The 20,014-nt window shown below is 41.9% G+C and overlaps 1 protein-coding gene and 1 pseudogene across 1 annotated transcript in view; one reads left to right on the top strand and one right to left on the bottom strand.

Moving 5' to 3' along the window:
- The first annotated feature begins 2,850 nt into the window (after positions 1-2,850).
- Slco1a5 (solute carrier organic anion transporter family, member 1a5) overlaps positions 2,851-20,014 on the top strand; it is an 88,755-nt gene continuing 71,591 nt past the window's right edge. The window contains exon 1 of the mRNA NM_130861.3: positions 2,851-2,924. The gene's annotated coding sequence lies outside the window, so the exon portion shown is untranslated. The remainder of the gene's footprint in view (positions 2,925-20,014) is intronic.
- On the bottom strand, positions 11,220-11,716 carry Gm52925 (annotated as a pseudogene).

Raw genomic sequence — 20,014 nt, 5'->3', positions numbered from 1 at the left:
AAACCAAAACAATCTGCCATATTATTTTCATTTCATCCTAAATTCCCTAGAGTGCGACTATCTCATGGCTAGACATGGCTCTAGTCCAATCTACCTAGAAAAATCACAGATCTGCTAATCTGCGAGCTCTGGTTCTCTCACGTGTTCAATCATGTTCACAAGTATCAGCAGCATCCTGGAAAACAAGTGCCTGCCTGCATCCACTGACCCCTTCCGTTTATTCCTGTCAAGCTTTCCTGAGCCACTCCAGCTACACGGAACTATAAGCACTTGTTTAATATACATCCTTTTCATTGTAATTAGAACTATTTTCTTTATTTGTGTCAATGTATGTCATGTGTGTGGACTTCCAAGGAAAAGGACATTAGATCCCCAGACCTGTAGTCACAGGAGTTTCTGAGCTGCCCAAGGTGGATGCTGAGAACCAAACTTGGTTCCCCTGAAAGAGCAACATACACTTAACCACTAAGAGAATGAAAATGAGGACATGATCATTTCTAGGTATGGCCAAGGAGAAGGTTTGATTGTATATATAAGGCAGAGAATAGTCAGGGCCATCTGGAAGGGTCCAGACTGATCAGGGCCATGAAAGATGGGGGCAAGAGGAGAAGAAAGTATGTGTGTGGGGTGGTGGTGGGGGCAAAGAGAAGCTAAAAGGGGAGCTGTGGACCAAAGGGCCAATGGGGTGCATAGCTGAAATGGCTGAATTGTATAGGAATCAGAGAAGCTGCGGGGAGGAAAGCAGAACCCAGCCCCTAGATTAGAGAAATTTAAGATAGGGGGTGGGGTAAGAAGTGCTGGGAGGAGCAATAGATACTCAGAGAGACTGCTCTGGCTTTCTTTGACTGAACACAAAGCATCAGCATCTCTCTGGTTTTTCTAATTCTTCTTTTTATGTGTTCATTCTACTTTTGGGTGGGCATAACCCTGTCCATGTGAGTGTGGGTGTGTGTTGTGGATAGGCCTGGTGCTGTTTGTATTTTGATGCTAATTCCCTTCTTCTGGGAGGGGCTGCAGACAAGGTGTGAGTCACATACTCAGGTGACTTCTTGTGAACCAATCCCCTAATGAGTAAAGGAGCCAATCTCTGGGTGAGTAAGTGGGACTTCCAGGTTGGACAGAGGAAGAGGGAGAGAGTTAGGTCTTTTTGGACAGGGATAGCATGAGGACAAGATGTAGCTACGAGTGTGTCTCGGTTTCAATGGAGGATCCACCAGGATTCGCCACTGGAGGATTTAGATTTAATAAGGCTTACAAGATTAAGATTTTAGTTGCTGCACCCAGTGATTGAGTTACTGTCATTTCTAAACTAAGTTTGTGTTGAGTTTTCCTTCATGTGGCAGCTCGTCCTGGTTCAAGAAAGAAAGGTACAGTGGCAAAGCGTGGGTTTGCCTGCTGTGCACCACAAAGGTTGTGAGAGATTTGAAGCACAGGGTTGGTGTGGTAACGACCTGCCAGTGGGAACTTACAGGGCTAGGTGGAGACATTTTGGGAGCTCTGGGCCAGAGAGTCTCCATGAGATAAGAACAGGTCTGCCATTGCCTGCCAGTGCATGGCCAGCCAGGCCTCCAGGGCAGAGGCACAAGCGCATTCCCTCAACAGGTGTGTATTCTTATGGAGATCAGAAGTCAGTTTTAAGTGTCACACAGGCACCATCCACCTCTGGGTTTTGAGACAGGGTCATGAACTGGCCTGAAGATTGTTAAGTAGGCTAGGATGACCAGACTGGAAGTACCAGGGATCTGCCTGACTCCACATTTCCAGTGTCCAGCTTTTAAATGTGGGTTCTGGAGATTAAAACCAGATTTCAGGCTGTGGGCATTGAGGATGGGAGAAGGGGGTGGTGGGTAAGTCTATTTTAAGCTAGGCAGTTAAATGTTCTCTCTGTCTCTATCTCTGTCTCTCTTTCTCCTTCTCCTTCTCCCCCTCCTGCTCTTCCGTTCCTCCTTCTTTCCTTCCTTCATTCTTGTGTGTGTGTGTGTGTGTGTGTATGTTTGTGTATGTATGTTTGTGTATGTGTTTTTATCTCCAGCAGTAAGTTTCTATTTCTCTAGTTAGTGTGTCTGTCTTTATTGGCCATACCACAAAGAATAGAAAAAAATTAGGAGACCAACTCTTACCCCAGACAATCAATAATTCCAGAGACAGAAACATTATCTCTAGTAGAAAACGGGGTACATAGATACTTTTAGAACAATGGACAAGAGAGAGAAGGTTACACACCAAGTAGGACATCCTAACCCCCAACCCCAACCCCTAAACACCTTAAAGCTGGTATTGCCCACCCCGCACACCCTCTGGAGCCTCCCTTTCTATATGAGAAGCCTGCAAGGCTTGCCGCTAAACACAGAGGTGCTGTCTTTTAATTCTTTAACTCATGGAAACGCAGAAGCCAGCTGGCAGGGATATCATGCCTACCTACACTTCTGTGATGGATCAGTCTCCCCCAGGTCCTCCGTGCACATCTAAGTTCATGAAGTGGGCAATTATAAAAGTACATGAGGCTTGCTAAAGGCTTTTTAATGAGTGCCAGTAACAGGAAGCCACATTTGAGGGAGCTTTCTGTGGTCTTTTGAGAAGATGTTTCAATTGTGAGCCAAGGCCACTGAGGAGTTAACTGCTTGAAACCAAATAAATCAGGAGGGAGGGGCCTCAGGCTCCAAGTGGCTAATCTTGGAATCTGTTTCCAAGATTATAACCTGTTTTATGCAACCTTCAAAACCAAAGAAACTTTAACAAAAGATTAGAAGTTATATAAACAAAGATCTCTTTATTCACCCGCCTGCTTTCCCAAGGGACAGAAGGCTCTGTCTACACTCTGCAGGGTGTCTCTTCTGCCAGCCTCTCAGTACATGACTTAGGAAAGCATCCGTGAGCTTATACACCAGCAGCAACCGTCAATGGGATTGCTGAGGAGTGCTCAGGTAAAGGTCGTTCATTTCCTCTGCTGGTTGTGGGTCCAATCCGGCAACTTTTGCTTGGGAAAACGAGAGGCAGATTTAATTATAAGTTATAAATTTAAGAGTCTTTGAGTTTTCTAATATTGGCTTTTAAAATTCTTGATAGCAACAGCAACTAGATTTAATACTGGATTTATTCTGTGCAATGGCAAAAAGTGATTGTTTATTCCTCCACAAAGTTTGGTGTGCCTGGAGTTTTTAAGTGTGTAGCTACAAGTGGTTTGTTTGGTGAATTAGAAAAGAGTCTAACTGGAGTCTCAGGAGTGTTGTTGTTTGCTCTTTGCTTTGTCAATGGCCTGGAAGGCCTCTCTTTCTTTGTTTAGGTCCCCTGTATCAGCCTTTCCAATTCCCATAAGCCTTGCATTCTCTATAGGTTCTTTCTTTTTTCTTTTCTTTTATTTTTATTTTTATTTTTAGCTTTATTTATTTTTTGTATATAGGTACACTGTAGCTGTCTTCAGACACACCAGAAGAGGGTATCAGATCCCATTACAGATGGTTGTGAGCTCTGGAAGAGCAGCTGGTACTGAGCCATCATCTCTCCAGCCCTCTCTATAGGTTCTTATCTCCCACCCTCCAAATCCCAAAGGAAAGCCATCAACATTCATACTGTCCACCCCCCCCCCCCCCCAGTCTTCACGGGCATTCATGCTAAAATTAAAAAGAAAAACGTTACTTAAAGACAAACAAACAAACAAACAGTAGCACAGAGTCAGTTGTTGCTTATCTTCATATTTTTCTGTATTCACAAACAATGTACAAGAATGTTTGTCATTGCATGTGTGTGTCATTGCATGTGTGTGTCATTGCATGTGTGTGTCATTGCATGTGCGTGTCATTTCATGTAACCATAGACATAGATCCTCTTTCATTCTGACTTTTAAGACCATCTGATAGTCAGGGTTTGTTGCTATCTTCATTTAAGTTTTATGGAAAACTTACTGTGTCAGTGTGCATATATAAATCGTGCTTGGTCTGTAGGTGACAGCAGGTGGGTCCCCCAAAGTGAATTCACACAGGCCTGGTGTCCTGCTGTTCACAGACCCACCACTCCACACCCTGCCACTGGGTATTGGGCAGCTCTTGATTTCCTTCATTTACTGCCTGAAGCCAGGGCGTACGTAGATTGTTTTGGGTGAATTGTCTCTGCACCTAACCACCCCTGTGAAAACCCACTTTGGTTATTTCCCTTTTATAGGAGTTATATTTTGCCTCACATTAGAGTCACAAACTGCTTTCTCTCCATGCTTCGGATACTTCCCCATGCCATCATTTTTCCTCTATTTGTGATGTTTTTAAGCCTGGAGATTATCGGATTATTATGAAGTAGACCCACACTTTCCCACTATGCTTTTTATCTGTTTGATTTTTGCTGCTTTTGTGCCCCCTTTAAAAATATCTTTTTAAAGATTTTTTTCCCTCAGATTAATATTTCCCAACTTTGCAACTTTAAAATTTCTTTTTAGAACCCGCCAGTCTTTTGTCCTTTGAATTCTTGAGCCTGACACTGGGCATGGCTGTTTCTTGTCTGTTTTTGCCAGAGGGATTCTAGACATATGATCAAGGCCATCATTAATGCTTCAGTTTTCCTGTTGAGCTATTCATACATATTACACTACCATTGTCCTGGTTCTCACTGGATTCAGCTTTGTGCCAGCAGCCTGCTCATCTGTGCTCAAAGCATACTGTTTTAACTGGACCAGGGCCGTGATTTTGGATCTCATGTGGCCGCGTGCCTACTATCTTTTTTTTTAAATATATTTTTTTATTTTCACAGGCAAGTCTGACATGTTTATTCTTTGACTTAACTTTTAAAGTTATTTCAGCTTATTTTTAAAGATTATATTAATTTTTTCATTTATTTATCTGTGTGGGTCTGTGTGAGTGTATATGTGTGGTAGGTACATGTAGCATATGTATGTATGCCAAGAGAATTAGTTCTCTCTTCCCTGTGAAGGTTCCCAGGGATGGGACTCAGCTGTCTGTAAGTGCATTTACCTGCTGAGCCATCTTGTCAGACCTAAACTGGGTGATTTAAAAGTATTTGTAATTTTGCTTTTTGCACACACATACACACACACACTCTCTGTCTCTCTCTCTCTCTCTCTCTCTCTCCCTCTCTCTCTCACACACACACACACACACATACTCACATACACTCATACACACTCACTCACACACACACTCACTCACAAACATACACTCACACACACACACTCATTCACACTCACACACACACTCATTCACACACACACTCACACACACATACACGCACACACACACTCACACACTCACTCACACACACTCACACACACACACTCATTCACACACACACACTCACTCACACTCACACACTCATTCACACACACACACTCACACACACATACACGCACACACACACTCACACACTCACACACACACTCACACACACATACACACACTCACACACACATACACACACTCACACACTCACACACACACTCACACACACACACACTCACACACACACACATACACACACACACACACACTCACACACACACACACACACACACACACACACACACACACACACACTTTGTTCTAATAGGCTATCAAAGCTGTTTTGTTTCCCAATCCTATTGTTGTTTAGGACTGGCTTACTTCTCTCATGCATGCTCCAGAACGTAGTGTGGTTTCTGCTGTGTTGTTTTATCTTTTCCCATCCCAAACACAGGATGAGTGTAAGGATTCCTATTCCATGTGCCCTCTCAGTCCTTACATCCATTGACTATACAGTGGACACAAAGTTGTCAGTCCAAGCACAGAAGGCACTTAGTGGTTATTAAGAGGAATAAAAATGGCACAAGATAATAGGTTTCTGGATCAGTAATCCCACAGCAATCACCGATTAACTTTCCAATCAGTTAAGTAGCTTTGCAGAAGTTTCTGTTGGTTACCAAAGACCGAGAGCTCATTTTTAATGATTCTTGTTTTGTATGAAGATCTAATTTAGTATTATCATTCGATTATATGACTTCCCTTCTTAAAAATAAAACAAAAAACCATAGTTTTTCTAGCCCAAGGTAAGCCTTAATTCACTAAGTAGACCAGGTCAAGCTTGAACTTGCAGAAATCCTCCTGTCTCTGACTCCTGAGTGACTGTAATTCCTGCACTTCTGCAAAGCTACTTAACGTTCCTAAAATCCATATTTTGGGAGCTATATAAAACAGGCATTCTTATCTATCTATCTATCTATCTATCTATCTATCTATCTATCTATCTATCTATCTATCTATCATCTATCATCTATCTATCTATTTATTTATTAAATTTAACTTTTTTTTCTTATTCACTTTACATCCATCTTCTGGTCACTTCTTCCCCCATACCCCCTCTCCTCCTCAGAGCTGGTGGGGGCCCTCTTCGGTATCCGGTATCTCCCCCCCCGCCCCTTCAAGTCTCTGTGAGGCTAGGTGCTTCCTCTCTACTTCCTATCCTACTGAGGCCAGACAAGGCAGCCCAGTTAGTAGAATATATCCCACAGACAGTCAGCAGCTTTTGTAAAAGTCCCTGCTCCAGTTGGTCAGGACCCATATGAAGGTCAAGCTGCACATCTGCTACATATGAGCGGGGAGGCTTAGGTCCAGCCCAGGTATGTTCTTTGGTTGGTGGTTCATACTCTGAGAGCCCCAAGGGTCCAGATTAGTTGACTTTGTCGGTCTTCCTGTGGAGTTCTTATCTTTGGGGCCTGCAATCATTTCTCCTATTCTTCCGTAAGAGTCTCCAAGCTCCATTCACTGTTTGGCTATGGATGTCTGTATCTGTATGAGTCAGCTGCTGCGTGGAGCCTCTCAGAGGACAACATGCTCCTGCCGGTATGGGGCAGGAGTCTGGTAGAGGTGGAGGAGAGAGAGAGCAGGAGAATGGAGAGTATTCAATCGTAAACAAAGGAAACCGTTTTCCTAAGGTTTAGGGTGTTGCCACTTCAGTGGCTTTTGAGAACATTTGCCTTCTTTCTGCAAACAGGGTTGTTACGCTTTCGAGAATGCAGTGAAGTCTTCTGTTGGGACATTAACTACAAAACCAAAGTTTTTGGCCCCTAGTAACAGGACACTTACAGGAAGCCTGGCCTCACGGGATGTTCCCCGAGGAAGAGGCAGAGGGACTACCTTGATGAAAGGGAAGGAGAGAATGAACACTTAGTGGAGGTGAGAGGTAAGCCTTTCATCTGGATAGTGGGAGAAGAAATTATGCAAGAGGAGATTGGAAGGACAGACAAACAAGAGGTCTAAACTGTGGGTTCACTTTTAGATTTCTTTTGTGTTTTTGTTTAAAGGAAACTGACAATAACTTTCCTTAAACTTATTAATGCCTGAGCGAAAATGTTCTAAGTATACATACATCTTAGTCAGACCGTAGGGTCTGTGGAGAGCCGTGCCGTGAGCAATCGCCATTATAAGATGGCGCTGGCTGCCACTGTGCCTAACTAGTAAACAAGGCTTATGTGCAAGTGCAAGAGTGAATTCACGCCCAGTCACTGCCCATCTCGGGGCGTAGTAACGGGGTGATGGGCGAGCAACTAATCAGGTGCTGTCACGCCACATCAGGTGCTGAAACGTCACGCTGAGAGCCATATAAGCAGCACCATTTTCCGGGTTTGGGTCTTCCTTATGTTGAAGCAATAAAAGCTTTGCCGTAGAAGGATCCGGTTGTCCGAGTGAATTCTTGCCGGTGAGATACTAGCTCGGGCAAGAAGGGTCCTAGACTATCAGTGGGCTTTTACAAAGGAAGTGATCTAGAATGTGTTTTATGTGGCTGACAAGATGGCTCACTGGAAAAAGCATTTTGCCACCAATCTTGAGGATTTGAGTTTGATCCCTGGCACCTACATGGTGTAAGGAAAGAACTGATTCCTGTGAGTTATCTTTAGACCTCTGCCTGGCAGCAATTACTAATGAATGAATGAATGAATGAATGAATGAATGAATAATGAAAGTCCCTTGTGTTTCAAGAGATAGGGTTTTTTTAGTGAGAGAGTTGGGCTGTGTGTTTGCTTCCAGCTCCATGAGGCAGTGGTAGCTTTTCTTCTCCTGAACTTAAGCCCAGTAAGTATGACTTTGCGAAGTTTATTCTTCCATAGGGACCTTTATAGAGGATGGGGTTCGGATTCTAGATCTACACAGTGGCTTATAATCATCTGTAACTCCAGTTCCAGGGGATCAATGCTCTCTTCTGGTCTTCATGGACACTGCATGTACTTGACTCACAAGACATGCATGCAGGAGAAACTCACATAGCCATAACATTAAATAATCAATAAATATTGATAGAAGAAGTTCAAAGTCTGGTGAATTTGAGGCCACCCTGACATACTAAGAACCCATGTGCAGCCATTATAAGAAATGCAAAAGAACTATGTTGATTTTTAAGATTTATTTGTTTGTTTCATGTGAATGAGTGTTTTTCCCACATGCATGTCTGGGTACCATGTGTGCAGTGCATGCAGAGGCCAGAAGATCTGTTAGGACTGTAGTTACAGATAGTTGTGAGTTGGATGTGGGTAATGAGAATTAAACCTGGGTTCTCAGTAAGAGCAGCCTGTGTTCTTAGCCAACAAGCCTTATCTCTCTACTTTGTTCCTCTTTATCCTTTGGGTGTCAACAGAAAACAGTAATGCTATTCAGGCTCTGCTCTTTCTCAGTGTGTGAAGACCAGACTTCTTCAGGAGGTGGGCTTTATTTAACAGCTAATTTAATTGGGGGGGCAAAGGCTATTTAAACTTCTGTGGGGTGGGTAGAGGCTTTCAGTGTGAGTCTATGTCATTGATTAGGGCTAAGGTCCTGGGTAAGCCTTATTTGCATGAAGAGGAATTCCAGGTGCTTGCTGGACATGGCTTATAAGAAGAAGGGAAGTTTAATCTGGATACCATTACATGATCTCCTTTGGTGGGAACATGGGTGAGGGCACCAGACTACATGCTCTCAGACATGCAGACCCAAGGCAGTGAGGGAGTGGTCTTCTAATGCCCTTGAGATGAAATTTCCAGGATTGGACAGGACTCGACCAGACTCCTGCTCCAAAACAGGTCCTCCAGTTTCCAGGGTACCCCAGCTCCACATAGTAAGGCTGGTATGAGATTTGATTTAGAATGGGGGCTAGAAATGACCTTATAACATTTGTCAAAGAGAGAAGTCTAAAGCTACCTTTTGATATCACGACAGGAATCTCATTTGTTCAAGGTAGCAGACTTGCTATCCATTTCTGTAAATGTTGCTTATGTAAAGTTTGCATATTATGGCAAATGTGGACATGACCCCTGTAGCAGCCTGGGTGGACAAACTCATATTTGGTATGAATGCCTATATGGCAGGAAAGAATTTGATATGGTACACAGGAAAGGATGAGTGGGGCACAGAAATTTGGAGGCACGAGACGTCTGCATTCTTCCACATTCTTCCTGTACCTTTACCATTTTACAAACTATTTTAACTGTAAGTATATTGCAAACATTTTAAGAACAGGCATGAGAACTTGTTCCTGTAAACCCAGCACTTGGGAAGCCGAGCCAAGAAAATGGCTATGAGTTCAAAATCAGTAGGCTACAGGTGTGAGAGCCTGTCTTGATAAATGTCTTTTATACAAGTTTGCATTCTTCCTCCCTTCTTTTTTTCCCATTTTTTATTAGGTATTTAGCTCGTTTACATTTTCAATGCTATCCCAAAAGTCCCCCATACCCACCTCCCCCCCCACTCCCCTACCCACCCACTCCCCCTTTTTGGCCCTGGCGTTCCCCTGTACTGGGGCATATAAAGTTTGCGTGTCCAATGGGCCTCTCTTTGCAGTGATGGCCGACTAGGCCATCTTTTGATACATATGCAGCTAGAGTCAAGAGCTCCGGGGTACTGGTCAGTTCATAATGTTGTTCCACCTATAGGGTTGCAGATCCCTTTAGCTCCTTGGGTACTTTCTCTAGCTCCTCCATTGGGGGCCCTGTGGTCCATCCAATAGCTGACTGTGAGCATCCACTTCTGTGTTTGCTAGGCCCTGGCATAGTCTCACAAGAGACAGCTATATCTGGGTCCTTTCAGCAAAATCTTGCTAGTGTATGCAATGGTGTCAGCATTTGGAAGCTGATCATGGGATGGATCTCTGGATATGGCAGTCTCTAGATGGTCCATCCTTTCGTAACACTTCCAAATTTTGTCTCTGTAACTCCTTCCATGGGTGTTTTGTTCCCAATTCTAAGAAGGGGCAAAGTGTCCACACTTTGGTCTTCGTTCTCTTGAGTTTAATGTGTTTAGCAAATTATATCTTATATCTTGGGTATCCTAAGTTTCTGGGCTAATATCCACTTATCAGTGAGTACATATTGTGAGAGTTCCTTTGTGATTGGGTTACCTCACTCAGGATGATGCCCTCCAGGTCCAAACAGATTAGGAAAGGATTTTTACCTATCCCAAATTTGACAGGGGACTAATATCCAATATATATAAATAACTCAAGAAGGTAGACTCCATAAAATCAAATAACCCCATTAAAAATGGGGCTCAGAACTGAACAAAGATTTCTCACCCGAGGAATACCGAATGGCAGAGAAGCACCTGAAAAAATGTTCAACATCCTTACTCATCAGGGAAATGCAAATCAAAACAACACTGAGATTTCACCTCACACCAGTCAGAATAGCTAAGATGAAAAATTCAGGTGACAGTAGATGCTGGTGAGGATGTGGAGAAAGAGGAACACTCCTCCATTGTTGGTGGGATTGCAAGCTTGTACAACCACTCTGGAAATCAGTCTGGTGGTTCCTCAGAAAATTGGACATAGTACTACCGGAAGATCCAGCAATACCTCTTCTGGGCATATATCCAGAAGATGCCCCAACCGGTAAGAAGGACACATGCTCCACTATGTTCATAGCAGCCTTATTTATAATAGCCAGAAGCTGGAAAGAACCCAGATGCCCCTCAACAGAGGAATGGGTACAGAAAATGTGGTACATTTACACAATGGAGTACTACTCAGCTATTAAAAAGAATGGATTTATGAAATTTCTTCCTCCCTTCTTAAAGATAGTATAGAGTGACTTTAAAGTTTGCATATTTATATGTATAAAATAAAGTGACAATAGCTTGGAAATTGGACATATATATTATGTCCTCCCCTCCTCCTTCCCCTCCCCCTCTCTCTTCCCCCTCCCCCTCCCCCCTCCTCTGCTTCTCCTTCTGCTTTTGCTTCTCATCCAAAGTTTTTTTTATTAACAGTAAGATCCAGGGTTAGTTTTTATAGCCTCGGCTGGCCCTTTGGCCTCTGGCATGCTCAAACCTCTGGCCCTTGGAATGGTCTTTGAGTTTGGTGTGGCTGTGTGGGGTTCCTGGGGACTTGCCAAAATGTCGGTACACCTCTTGGCCCTTCTGAGAACCAGACAGGAGCACAGTGCCTCGGCCCCTGGGAGACTCCACTGGCCAACTGGTCTTACCCCCAGCTTTGAGGCTGCTCACTCACAGTGCACACACATTCAGTTTGGGGACTTCTTCTCTCGGCCAGGAAGCTTCATCTTTCAGATTGTTCAGGACAGGGACAGAGGTGGCCGGTTAGTTAATCTCATAAATAACCTTTTTAGCACAACCTGATTGAAGGTGGAGTTTGTCCGTCTGGCCAGAAACCTGTACAGCTTGACTAGCAGCCACAACTACTCCTCTCGGATGCCCTGGCTCTTGGGTTCCTTGTGCCAAACCTTTTGGTCCTTGTTGTGGCAAATGTCAACACCCATGATGGTACCTCCTGCTAGGCCAGGTCCAGAAAGACCTGTTTGTTTGTTTTTAATGATGGGTGGTTACTAATATATTCCTAGAAGCCACTAGAAAGAAAAAGTGTATGGGTAGTTATAAAAAAGAGGAAAAAGTCCTAAAGCTTTTCTGAGGCTAGCCTCCACCCACGTAAGAAAAGCACAGGGTAACCAGAATGATGAAGGCAAATTTTTAAATGTCAACTTTATATCCTGTTATCTTCATGACTTAACAGATAGGAAAATGATTTTCCTCAGGTTACTAGTCACAGTGAGCAAGCTCTTTGTTGGAGGTAACATTGTATTATCCATCTTGGATTATCCATCCCCTGCAGCTAAATATACCCAAAGAGCAACCTGTACTAGAGATAAGGGCCATCTCAGACATTAAGGAAGCACCACACAGTGTGTCTCAAAACAGTTACCCTGAGCAATTGTCGGACATGTGCTCACAGTGGTGAGGTACACAGGGCTGTCTCTGCACCCAGATATAGTCCAGAGCCTTAGGCTTGCAACATTTAGCAAATGTACCTACTAGAAGCTCCCAAACATCTTGATCCACGGGTTTTCTTCCTTTCTTACTATCTGCTCAAGAGGCTTCAGATTGAGATGAGACTAAGAGTGAAATCTGTTGATTGATTCATTTCAACATTCCATGCTTTGGACCATGTCATAATATTCTAGGATGCAAAGCTTGGTTGTTATCCCATCAAGTGTTGTTAATGACTGAAGGCCTCTCCTATGTCCTGCCCTGTCTTCTCTTTATATATATATATATGTGCACATCTTTATTTCATGTACAGAGGAGGAAATTAAAACTTAAATTGTTAGGAATATACACAAAGGTTTGAAAATACATCTGGGATGCTCAGAGAGCACTGCCTAGTTCCCAAAGCCTGCTCTCTGGTAGGATTTTTGGGGTCAATTATGTATACTATCATATCATTTGCAAATAGTGATATCTTGACTTCCTCCTTCCCAATTTGTATCTCTTTGATCTCTTTTTGTTGTCTAATTGCTCTGGCTAGAACTTCGAGTACTATATTGAATAGGTAGGCAGAGAGTGGGCAGCCTTATCTAGTCCCTGATTTTAATGGGGTTGCTTTGAGTTTCTCCCCATTTAGTTTGATGTTGGCTATTGGTTTGCTGTATATTGTTTTTATTATATTTAGGTATGCACTTTGAATTCCTGATCTCTCCAATACTTTTAACATGAATGGATGTTGTATTTTGTCAAAGGCTTTTTCTGCATCTAATGAGACAGTCATGTGGTGTTTTTCAGTTTGTTTTTATATTGTATTACATTAATGGATTCCTGTATATTGAACCATCCCTGCATCCCTGGGATGAAACCTACTTGATCATGGTGGATGGTCATTTGATGTGTCCTTGGATTCGGTGTGCTAGAATTTTATTGAGTATTTTTGCATTGCTATTCATAAGGGAAATTGATCTGTAGTTCTCTTTGTTGGGTCTTTTTTGTGGTTTAGTTATCAGTGTAACTGGTTTCATAGAATTGGAAAGTGTTTCTTCTGTTTCTATTTTATGGAATAATTTGAGGAGTATTGGTATTAGATCTTCTTTGAAGGTCTGATAGAATTCTTTCCTAAAACCTAAAACCATCTGACCCTTGACTTTTTTTTTTTTTTTTTTGGTTGGGAGACGTTTAATGACTGCATCTATTTCCTTGGGGTTGTTTAGATGGTTTATCTGATCCTGATTTAACTTTGGTACCTTGGTATATGTCTAGAAAATTGTCCATTCCATCCAGGTTTTCTAGTTTTGATGAGTATAGCCTTTGAGTAGGATCTGATGATTTTTTGGATTTCCTCAGCTTCTGTTGTTATATCTCCCTTTTCATTTCTGATTTTGTTAATTAGGATGCTGTTTCTGTGCCCTCTGGTTAGTCTGGCTAAGGGTTTATCTATTTTGTTGATTTTTCTCAAAGAACCAACCAGGTTGACTCTTTGTATAGTTCTTTTTGTTTCCACTTGGTTGATTTTAGCCCTAAGTTTGATTATTTTCTGCCGTCTACTCCTCTTGGAATTTGCTTCTTCTTGTTCTAGAACTTTCAGGTGTGCTGTTAAGCTGCTAGTGTATGCTCACTCCAGTTTCCTTTTGGAGGCACTCAGAGCTATGAGTTTTCCTCTTAGGACTGCTTTCATTGTGTCCCATATGTTTGGGTATGTTGTGCCTTTATTTTCATTGAATTCTAAAAAGTCTTTAAATTCTTTATTTCTTCCTTGACCACGTTATCATTGAGTAGATAGCTGTTCAGCTTTTATGTGGGCTTTCTGTTATTTATGTTGCTATTGAAGACCAGCCTTGGTCTGTGGTGGTCTGATAGAATGCATGGAATTAATTCAATCTTCTTGTATCTGTTGAGGTTTGTTTTGTGTCCGAGTATATGGTCGATTTTTGAGAAGTTACCGTGAGGTGCTGAGAAGAAGGTATATTCTTTTGTTTTAGGGTAAAATGTTCTGTAGATATGTGTTAAATATCTACCATTTGGTTCGTAACGTCTTTTAGTTTTGCTGTGTCTATCTATGTTTAATTTCTGTTCCCATGATCTATCCATTGGTGAGAGTGGGGTGTTGAAATCTCCTACTATTATTGGGTGAGGTTCAATGCATGTTTTGAACTTTAGTAGCATTTCTTTTACATATGTGGGTGCCCTTACATTTGGGTCATAGAGGTTCAGAATTCAGAGTTCATCCTGGTGGACTTATTCCTTTGATCAGTATGTGTGACATTCGCTATCTTGTTTGATAACTTTTGGTTGGCAGTCTATTTTGTTGGATATTAAGATGACTACTCCAGCTTGTTTCTTGGGATCATTTTCTGGGAAAAATTTATCCCATCGTTTTACTTCGAGGGAATGTTTGACTTTGGCTCTGAGGTGCATCTGCTGTATGCAGCAAAATGTTGGAGCCTGTTTACATGTCTAATCTGTTAGCCTATGTCTTTTTATTGGGGAATTGAGTCCATTGGTGTTGAGAGATATTAGGGACCAATAATTGCTTCCTTTTATTTTTGGTGCGAGAATTGGGATTATGTTTGTGTGTGTTTTTTTTCTTCTTTTGGGTTTGTTGTGAAAAGATTAATTTCTTCCTTTTCTTGGGTGTAGTTTCCTTTCTTATGTTGGACTTTTCCTTCTATTATTCTCTGTAGGGCTGGATTAGTAGAAAGATATTGTTTAAATATGGTTTTGTTTTGGAATACTTTGGTTTCTCCATCTATGGTAATTGAGAGTTTTACTGGGTATAGTAGCCTGGGCTAGCATTTTTGTTCTCTTAGGGTCTGTATGACATCTGCTCAGGATCTTGTGGCTTTTATAGTCTCTGGTGAGAGGTATGGTGTAATTCTGATAGGTCTGCCTTTATATATTACTTGACCTTTTTTCCTTACCCTTTTCAATATTTTTCTTTGTTCTGTGCACTTGGTGTTTTAATTATCATATGACTAGAGGAATTTCTTTTCTTGTCTCATCTGTTTGGTGTTCTGTAGGCTTCTTGTATGTTTATGGGCATTTCTTTTTTTAGGTTAGGAAAGTTTTCTTCTATAATTTTTGTTGAAGATACTTGCAGGCCCTTTGAGTTGGGAATCTTCACTCTCTTCTTTACCTACTATTCTCAGGTTGGGTCTTTTCATTGTGTCCTGTATTTCTTGAATGTTTTGAAATAGGAGTTTTTTGCTTTTTGTATTTTCCTTGACTGTTTGTCTATGTCTTGTATTGTATTTTCTGCCACTGAGATTCTCTCTTCTATCTCTTGTATTCTGTTGGTGATGCTTGCATCTGTGACTCCTGATCTCTTTCTTAGGTTTTCCATCTCCAGGGATGTCTCCCTTTGAGTTTTCTTTGATGATTCTACTTCCATTTTAAGATCCTGAATGGTTTTGTTCAATTCCTTCACCTGTTTGGTTGCATTGTCCTGTATTTCTTTAAGGGATCTGTGTGTTTCCTGTTTAAGGGATTCTACTTGTTTACTTGCATTCTTCTGTAATTCTTTAAGGGAGTTATTTATGTCCTTCTTAAAGTCCTCTATCATCTTCATGAAAGGAAAGTTTAGCCTGTGTGTTTAAGGGTGTGTTTGGGTATTCAGGACTTGCTGTTGTGGGAGAACTGGGTTCTGATGTTGCCAAATCAAATTGGTTTCTGTTGCTTATGTTCTTATTCTTGCCTCTTGCCATCTGGTTATCTCTGGTGTTATCTGGCCTCCCTTTCTCTGGATGGGGCCTGTCCTTTCTGTGATCCTGTGATCCTGTGATCCTGTGATCCTGTGATCCTGTGATCCTGTGATCCTGTGATCCTGTGATCCCGTGATCCCGTGATCCTGGGGAGTGGAGCTGCAACTGGTGTGTGTGCTGTGTAGGATCAGGTTCAGTGCCAGGTCTCTGCTCCTGGCCAGCACCAACTATTATTACTTCCAAAGTTTTATTAGTATTTGACTCTTTAGCATCTTAATACAAAAACTGATTTTCACTATAACACTCAGGAAACTAAATATACTTAGGTAGAATCTTGTTTGTAAATAATAAACTCAATATTAGATAAAACTATAGACCCAGACTGTTTTTTTTTTTTTTAATACCTAAAGGACTGGCCTAGATTTATAGCCAGTTCACCTTTCTGTGGTAATTCTTTAGGAACTATTCTGGAAAGGCATGCAGAAATTCTAGGCACAGCTGAATACTCCAACACTGCCTGAGGAAGCCTTAGAGAAATGAATTTTCCTTGATTGTCTTTTCCCTGTCAGTCCTGGCAGATCATCTGCACCCAACCCCTAGGGTTAGCATTTTAGATCTTCAAATTCAAAGTGGAAGAGAGGATTTGAGTCTGAGTCATGCCTCTTTATGTGACAGAAAATGGTTGTGAATGTGTGCAGAGCCCAGAGACTGTTCAGAGGCACTGGGCAGTAGCCAGGACTCCTTGATGTCTGTCTCTAGTACTTCCTTCTTGGCCTTTCAGCTCCCCTGGACCCTTTCCCCATCATTTATCCTCTACATTATACCTATCCATTCCCCTAGGGCTTTGCTCTTAGCTAGTTGCTAACTAACTTCAATTACTACTTGGTAAGAATTTCCTCTGTAAAGGTTTTGTTTTGTTGTTGTTGAATTAAAGACTCCTGAATTTAAAAACCCTTCAATGTACAGAAATTAATCCTTAACCCTCCAAGCAAATTCCTTAGTTTTGTTTTGTGTTGACAGAACTATTTCTGAAGAACTCAGGCTGGATTTGAACCATGCTCCTGCCTCAGCCTCCCAAGCACTGTGGTAACAGGTGTGAATCATCATATCCAGCACAAAATAAATTTCAAAAACTGCCCAGTTATAGGAGTCATCATATGTTTTCTGTCACATGTAGAATCTATCTATCTATCTATTTATCTATCTATCTATCTATCTATCTATCTATCTATCTATCTATCTATCTATCTATCTACCTACCTACCTACCTACCTACCTACCTATCTACTTGCCTACCTACATATCCCTGTATAGAAATACACACACACAAAAACACATACACTGGACTTAATTTCCTTTTTATACTTTCTGCTTATGGAGTTAATTTAAAATAAGTTTAATTTGTTAACAGTTTGTTATGTATGTGGTATGATAATCTTTTTTTTTGTTTGTTTGTTTGTTTTTTTTTGTTTTGTTTTGTTTTTCGAGACAGGGTTTCTCTGTATAGCCCTGGCTGTCCTGGAGCTCACTTTGTAGACCAGGCTGGCCTCGAACTCAGAAATCCGCCTGCCTCTGCCTCCCGAGTGCTGGGATTAAAGGCGTGTGCCACCACGCCCGGCTGGTATGATAGTCTTAATCATCAACTTAATGAGATCTGGAATGACCTGGGATATAAACTTCTATATGCTGTAGGGGGTTATATTGATTACGTTAACTGAAGTGGGAAGACCCATCCAAACTCCTTGGATGGTGTGCTGGTTAGGTTTTTAGATTAACTTGACACAATCCAGGGTCATCTGAAAGGATGAAACCTCAACTGAGAAAATGCCTTCATAACATCCAACTATAGAGCATTTTTTAAATTAGTAGTGGATGGGGAGGACCCAGCCCATTGTGGGTAGGGCCATCCCTGGGCAGGTGGTTCTAGGTTCTATAAGAAAGCAGGCTGAGCAAGCCATGATAAACAAGCCAATATATAGCAGCTTCCACGGCCTCTGCATCAGCTCCTGCCTACAGGCTCCTGCCCTGATTTCCTTCAGCGATGGACAGTGATGTGGAAGAGTAACTGAGACAAACTCCTTCCCCAAGTTGTTTTTGGGTATGAGTTCACCACAGCAATAGAAACCTTGACTAAGATGGGATCTTAGACTACAGAGACAGGAGAAAGGGAGCCGAGCATAAGCTTCATTGCTCTCTGTCTCCTTCCTACTGTGGTCCCCTCCTTCCAGCTGCTTTCCTCTGGCAGCCTGATGTCCCCGCCACGATGGACTGACTGTACTCTGGAGATGTAAACCAAAACAAGCACATTCTCCCCTAGTGTCTTATGTCAGGGAACTTTACCACAGTAAGAAGTAACCAAGGCATGGGGTAAAATTCCCACCAACTGAAGTTCTATCCATTGAGGGCTTTGGATCTTCCTTATTCTCGTCTAATCTGCTTATAAGAGGATTTTCAAGGCAGTCCCCAGGGATCCTAGCCTTTGTTCTAGGGAACAGCAGGACATTCTCACAGGGAAGACAGTGGACTTGCAGAGCTTACATGGCTGTGTCGAAGTTTTGTAATTCTAGATGTGGTTGTGCAGTACAGACTTTTTTGTGTCCCTTGGCTCTTGGAGCAGGAAGAGATCTAGTAGCATGTACCCTATCAGCATGTGGGTGGATGGTTGTTGAGTTATTTCTCTTTGTTTACCTCGGAGGCTTTCTCTAACTCTTTTTTTTAATGACCAATTAGACTGCTGACCTTTATTATATTTCTCTTTCCTACTTTTCAAGTTCTGCCTTTTAACAGCAGAAGTATATTCTGTAATATCAAGTCACCTTACCCCTGGCTTAGGTACAGTCAGCATGGCTAAATTAGTCAGGGCTAATTAGACACAACAGGCGTGTCAGGTACTTTATGTTAGTACTACTCTTTAATAAATTTTTATAAAGAGAATTTAAATGCTACGTTTTTTTAAATCTTCGCTGCACTGTACATAATTATTCTTATCCCAAAGCCTGTTGCACTTGGTCATTCACAGATGACAGCAATTCCACGTATATGCACCTAACACTCTGTTTTTTAAAAAAATAAACAACTTAAATAGTGTGAAGATGATAGACAGCACCCCTATAACTCTGACCTCAGGAAGCTTACAGGTCAGACAGGCAGACAACAACTGGGTATGGTCACCAAAATATAAGTTAGGAACTGTGTGTTTCTCCAAGATAGTTTCGAGGTCATTATCACCATGATAGTATCAAATACAAAAGGAAGCTATCAGGGACTGAGGGAATGTTTGAACAAACTGGTGTCACAAAAGTAAAGTGGATATCCCAGAAATCAGAGGAAAGATGAGTGGATTGGGAAAGGTTCCACACACAGAGTATGTACCATTTGCAGAGAACTGAGCACATCCCAGTGGTGAAAGAAGCTGTTGTGAGTGACCAGAATACATAGCCAGGGGTGGAGGTGTGCTGCATGAGGTACAAAATGGACAGAAGTCAGATGCCCAACACCCAGGAGTAGCTGTGATGAACATGTGACCTGAGATCCCATGGGAAAGTCCTTGAGGAACTGACCACTCTGGGCTTACTCACTTATCAAATTCCCAAACACAGAAACAACAGTCTTGGCAGGAAGATGAATACAAGTGCCATAGACACGGCTCAGTGTGTAAATCACTTGGCACATAATATGAAGACCTGAGTGTGAATCCTTTGGACCCATGTAGAGATGGGCAGTAGCTTCTGTAATCCGAGAACTCCTATGGTGAGATGGGCAGAGGAGGAGAAGACTCGATGGAAGCCTGTTATCTTCATCTAGGGTACCAGCAAACAAAAGGACCAGTCTCACACAAGGCAGTTGATGGAGACTGACACCAGCATTGTACTCTGACACTACACATGTGCTTTAGCATGTGTGAGTGCACGCACGCCCCCTCACATCCACCAAACACATCACACACATGTACAGACATATACTGAATAATAATAATATTATAGCATTCAAATCATTGAAAGTTTGGAAGAAAAAAAAATATATGTTATGAACAATCTTTCAATGTTAGAAATATCTTTCAAGTTAGAAGTTAGATTAACTGTTTTTTTTTCAAAC

Source organism: Mus musculus, chromosome 6, assembly GCF_000001635.26.
Source record: "Mus musculus strain C57BL/6J chromosome 6, GRCm38.p6 C57BL/6J".
Classification (NCBI taxonomy): domain Eukaryota; kingdom Metazoa; phylum Chordata; class Mammalia; order Rodentia; family Muridae; genus Mus; species Mus musculus.
The sequence above is the reverse complement of the archived record's forward strand: the minus strand, read 5'-3'. Positions and strand labels throughout refer to the sequence as shown.